This window comes from Nomascus leucogenys, chromosome 4, assembly GCF_006542625.1.
Source record: "Nomascus leucogenys isolate Asia chromosome 4, Asia_NLE_v1, whole genome shotgun sequence".
Lineage (NCBI taxonomy): Eukaryota > Metazoa > Chordata > Mammalia > Primates > Hylobatidae > Nomascus > Nomascus leucogenys.
This window is the reverse complement of record NC_044384.1, coordinates 138,585,183-138,591,182: the sequence shown is the minus strand read 5'-3', so window position 1 is coordinate 138,591,182 and position 6,000 is coordinate 138,585,183.

The following is a 6,000-nucleotide window of genomic DNA, read 5'->3' as shown; positions in this document are numbered from 1 at the left end:
CATACAATAATGTGACCTCCAATCTCATTGTTTCTTTTGTGGTGAGGGTTAAATAAGATAATGCATGGAAAAATTAGAACTGTGCAGACCTACCTGCTTAAATGAACATTATTCATGCATCCCAATGGATAGTCATAGCTTCAGGGCAGTAAAAGTAGAGAAAGAGGACACATCGCTGGCTGCTAGGAAGTAGGGCCCTGCCCTAGGAGAATCTGAGTTTTGAATGAAAGTCAGATCAGGGCACCTTAGTCCAGGTAAACCCTGAGAAAAATGACTACAACTGCAGCGCTCATCTACTATGTTGCTGGGCAGCAGGGAACCAACCTAAAGTTCCTCAGAATAACTGTTGTCATCCAAACCTGACTTCTAGCCCATTTATTGCTGTCATTTAAAACCTTCGGGCAAGGGGTCTGGGCACGGTGGTTCACGCCTATAATCCCAGCACTTTGCGAGGCTGAAGCAGGCAGATCACCTGAGGTCAGGAGTTCAAGACCAGCCTAGCCAACATCTCTTCTAAAAATACAAAAACTAGCCAGGCGAGGTGGCACCTGCCTGTAATCCCAGCTACTCAGGAGGCTGAGGCAGGAGAATCTCTTGAACCCGGTGGGCGGAGGTTGCAGTGAGCTGAGATCGTGCCACTGTACTCCAGCCTGGGCGAGAGAGCGAGACTTCATCTCAAAGAAAAAAAAAATCCTTTGGGCAAAGCAGTGTGGTGGCTCCTGTCTGTAGTCTCAGCTACCCTGAAGGCTGTGGTGGGAGGATTGCTTGAGGCTAAGAGCCCTAGGCTGCAGTGTGTTGTGATTGTGCCTGTGAACAACCACTGCATTCTGGCCTGGCCAGCATAGCCAGATCCCATCTCTAAAAACAACAAAACAAAACAACAAAAATAAATAAAATCTCAGCCTCTCTAAGCCTGTTTCTGCTTCTAGAAAATTAGATGCTTATTTGGTGTCTCCAAGCACAGACGTGTGAGGTAGACTTAGGAATTTTTGCAAGTCTATTTTGATCGTGAGAAACCTTGCCTTGGGCCGTGGACTGTGGCTCAAGCCTGTGATCCCAGCACTTTGGGAGGCCGAGGCAGGTGGATGTCTTTGAGCCCGGGAGTTCGAGATCAGCCTGGCTAACATGGCAAAACCTGTCCAAAAAAAAAAAAAAAAAAGAAGGGAAAAGAAAAAGAAACCTTTATCCTGGTCCTTATTTTGTTTACTTCCTTCGGGGACTGGTTCTTCCTTTTTTTGTTGCTTAAATTATAGTCTTGTTTTATTTGGAGGATGCTGTTTTTTATATTTCCCGATTTTATCTCTATTTGTTCTTTTCTTGGGATTAAACTGGTTTAGAACCAGAGGAAACTAGGAAGTGAATGAAAGCAAACAAAAGGAGTTAGCCTATGAAATGGTTTTCTTATTCTGTTAGGTCTCCTATGTCATGAAATGGCTGTGTTCAAAAATTACCAAAAAACGCAGTTCTGAAATTTAAATGCCCACCAGTCCTCTGAAAGGCATCTTGACCTTAGGCTGAATGAGCCACTGAAGTCATTCATCCAAAAGGGATGGAACTGTTGGGTCTCTCAGAGTAGAAGGCCACTGGGTTATGGGATATTCCCATGGTGGCAAATATTAACCTGATCCAAGAATGTTTGTGGGATTAGGTTGGCTAAAACAAAACAAAAAGCAACCAAAACCCCCCAGCAAACCAAGAGCTTTACCCTCATCCTGCCTTACCAGCCAGGTCTGCTTTCTTCCAGAATTTTAGTGTCTTCTTTCCTTTCCATAAGGTAGCTCAGAAACATATTCTATTTTCAGTATTCTGCATCTTGGGGTGAAATATTCTCTAGCTCTTTGAGATATTTCAGCATTTTCTTCTTGCTTTAATAATCATTACAGACTGCGTGACTTAGAATTTTCTTTCTTGGAATGATGTTAACGATCTATTTATACGTTTATGTTTTGAAACACTGCAATGAAATAGAGCTCTGCTTATCTTTGTTATTGAAAAAAAAAATACAACTCATCTGTTGGCCCCGGAAGTAAGGAAAACTGTTTTCTCTGGGACAGATGTTAAATCCTCCATTTCCTTGATTAATCACCTCCCGTGCCGAGTGCTTGAGACAGCCAGGAACCGTCACTGGGCTGCAGACTTGGGATTGTTGAAGTGAATGGCCTTGGACAGTCTTGAGGTTTTAAAAAAAAGTTTTTAATTTTTAATTTTTCTGAGTACATAGTAGGTGTATATAGTTATGGGGTACGTGAGATGCTTTGATACAGGCATGCCATGTAAAATAATCACATCATAGCGAATGGGGTGTCCATCCCCTCAAGCATTTATCCTTTATGTTACAGACAATCCAATTACACTCTTCAGGTTATTTTTAAATTATGTTATTATTGATTATAGTCACCCTGTTGTGCTATCAAATAGTAGGTCTTATTCATTCCTTCTAACTATTTTGTTTTGTACCCATTAACCATATACACTTTTCCCCACTACTCTTCCCAGCCTCTGGTAACAATCCTGCTACATCCATGAATTCAATGGTTTTGATTTTTTTTTTTTTTTTTGAGACGGAGTCTCGCTCTGTCGCCCAGGCTGGAGTGCAGTGGCGCAATCTCGGCTCACTGCAAGCTCCGCCTCCCGGGTTCACGCCATTCTCCTGCCTCAGCCTCTCCGAGTAGCTGGGACTACAGGCACCCGCCACCACGCCCGGCTAATTTTTTTTTTGTATTTTTAGTAGAGACAGGGTTTCACCGTGGTCTCGATCTCCTGACCTCATGAACCGCCCGCCTCGGCCTCCCAAAGTGCTGGGATTACAAGCGTGAGCCACCGCACCGGGCAATGGTTTTGATTTTAAGATCCCGCAGCCTTCAGTTTTAAAAGCCTTAGAAAACTGCTTTTCACTGAGAACACTCAAATTGTGTGACAATAAAAGTTATTTCACACTTCTTTCTGAGAGGCTTCTAGTCTTGATTAGCAGTTATAAATAATACGTGTATACACTGAAAATAAGAAAATGAATACATTACTTCCTCGAACAATGATACTGTGTAATATGAGAAATATTTGAAAACTGTGGAAAAGGTGGAGCAGGTTAAGGAATATAACAAAGATCCTTTGGAGGTGAAAGTCTAGAAACCACTGTGGAAGATGCGTCTTTGTCTCACAATTGTTACTGCTGACTTTTGGGTGCAGACCTCTCTTATCAAACCTGGATCAGGAACTCCTTCCATCGAAGCTGACTCTGGGCTCTGAATGCTGCTGTTGAATGGCCAGTCTTACCAACATGAAAAGAAGCCACGATACCAGATACAAGGGAACAGACACACAAAATGACAGGAACAGACAGGAACAGACCACAAAATGATAGCTGTGGTTGCTGGAACAACAATGTCTGCGAGGGTCGCAGCAAGCCGAGAATGGTCGGAATTACTAGGCATTCTTTTCGGATCAGCTGCATCTTTATCTCTAGTTTGGAGATGTGTAGATTCCCTAGCAGCAAAGAAAAGAGGTCATCCAACTCTGGCTTGAGAAATGTGGAGGCTGGCCATAGGTGGTGGAGATCCTGTTTTGGTCTTGTGGCAGGCAGAATGTCGAGTTGATGTTATCTGACCTGAAATATGGCCAGTTAGGTTTTTACAAATATTTACCATATTTCTGTTCATTCCTTTTCTTTGTTTCTCTTCTTTCTTTCCTTCCTTCCTTCTCTCTTTCTTTTTCTTTCTTTCTTTCTTTTTTTCTTTCTTTCTTTCTTTCTTTCTTTCTTTCTTTCTTTCTTTCTCTCTCTCTCTCTCTCTCTTTCCTCCTCTCCTCTCCTCTCTCATTCTTTTTTCTTTTTCTTTTCTTTTTTTTTGAGATAGGGTCTTACTCTGTTGCCCAGGCCGAAGTGCAGTGGTGGGATCCTAGCTCACCGCAGCCTCAAACTCCTGGACTCAAGCGATCCTCCCACCTCAGCCTCCCAAGTAGATGGGACTACAGATGTGAACCACCTTGCCCAGCTAATTTTTACTTTTTTTTTCTGTAGAGATGGGGTCTCCCTATGTTGCCCAGGCTGGTCTCGATCTCTTAGGCTCAAGTGATCCTCCTTCCCCCGTCTCCCAAAGTGTTGGGATACAGGCGTGAGCTACCACACCCATCCTGTTTCTTTCTTAAGAGCGTTATTAAACAGGCCAAGAGAGTGATAGGGGTTAGATTGCTTTGAAATATTTTTAGATCTTTGAAATAGCATCTGCATTATCCAAATACAGTAGCCACTAGCCACATGAGGCTATTTAGGTTTAAATTAATAAAAGATTAAATAAAATGAAGGATTCAACTCCTCAGTTACGCTAGCTGCAGCCATATGTGCTAGTGGCTACCATATTAGACAGGGCAGATAAGGAACATCGCCAGCATGGCAGAATATTCTAAGTACTGCCCTACAATTTATTGAGTCCATTTGTAAATATTATGTAGCTACTATATTTCTTTAAGCTTTCCTATCTCTTTAAACTTTTCCATCTGTAAAATGAGGCTAATAAGTTCTCTCCCTCAATAGGCTGCTATGAAATTTACTTATTTTTTTTTTTGAGAAAGGGTCTCACTCTGTCACCCAGGCTGGAGTGTGGCAGCGTGATCACGGCAGCTTCCACTTCTCGGGCTCCAGCAATCCTCCAACTTCAGCCTCCAGAGTAGCTGGGACTGCAGGCAGGCCACCATGCCCAGCTAAGCTTTGTACTTTTTGTAGAGACAGGGTTTTGCCATGTTGCCCAGGCTGCTCTCAAACTCCTGGGCTGGAACCATCCACCTGCCTCAGCTTCCCAGAGTGCTGGGATTACAGGTGTGAGCCACCACGCCTGGTACTATGAAATTGAGATGATATATTAACTGTATATAAAGCACACATTCTCTTACCCGGCACATTACAATATTATAATAAATGGTAGCTCACAGCATGTCCATTCAGACTTGGGCCTAACACATTTGTATTTTAAAAGTCCCTGTAATCCAAAAAGCTTTTGAAATGACCTCCTTGTAAATCAGACTATTTTTGCAGAAACACATCACTTATCATGTTAGTGAGTGCCATTCTCAGAGTCATAAAAAGAGTAAGGTTTTTCCTTTTACACAATTTTTTTTTTTTTTTTTTTAGACAAAGTCTCACTCTGTCACCAGGCCGGAGTGCAGTGGCATGATCTTGGCTCACTGCAACCTCTGCCTTCCTGGGTTCAACTGATTCTACTGCCTCAGCCTCCCGAGCAGCTGGGACTACAGGAGCATGCCACCACACCCAGCTCAGTTTTGTATTTTTAGTAGAGACAGGGTTTGACCATGTTGGCCAGGATGGTGTCGATCTGTTGACCTCGTGATCTGTGTGCCTCGGCCTCCTGGAGTGCTGGGATTACAGGCGTGAGCCATCACTCCTGACCGATGTTTTGTATCTTAACAGGAAATAGAGGCTGGGCGTGGTGGCTCATGCTTGAAATCTCAGCACTTTGGGAGGCTAAGGTGGGTGGATCACTTGAGGTCAAGACTTTGAGACCAACCTGACCAACATGGTGAAACTTAGTCTCTACTAAAAATACAAAAATTAGCTAGGTATGATGGTGCATGCCTGTAATCCAAGCGACTTGGGAGGTTGAGTCAGAAGAATCTCTTGAACCCAGAAGGAGGAGGTTGCAGTGAGCCGAGATCACGCCACGGCACTCCAGCCTGGGTGACAGAGTGAGTGAGACTGCATCTCAAAAAAAAAATAAAAAATAAAAAAAAAAAAGAGAGAGAGAAAAGGAAATGAGAAGACCTTATGAGTTGTAGCACTTTTAGCCCTGAACTCCCCTCTCCTTAAAAAAAAAATCCAATGGTTGAAAAATTTGTACAGAAAGATGTTTATTACTATAGGTGACAACACAGCCTTGAGTGCGGACAGACAAGCCAGCTGCTCTCATGGGACCTGTGTATATACAGCAAAGGTAATTACTTTGGGCTACAGCTACCAACATGATTTAGCAAACTCCCTCCCTGCAAAAGTCT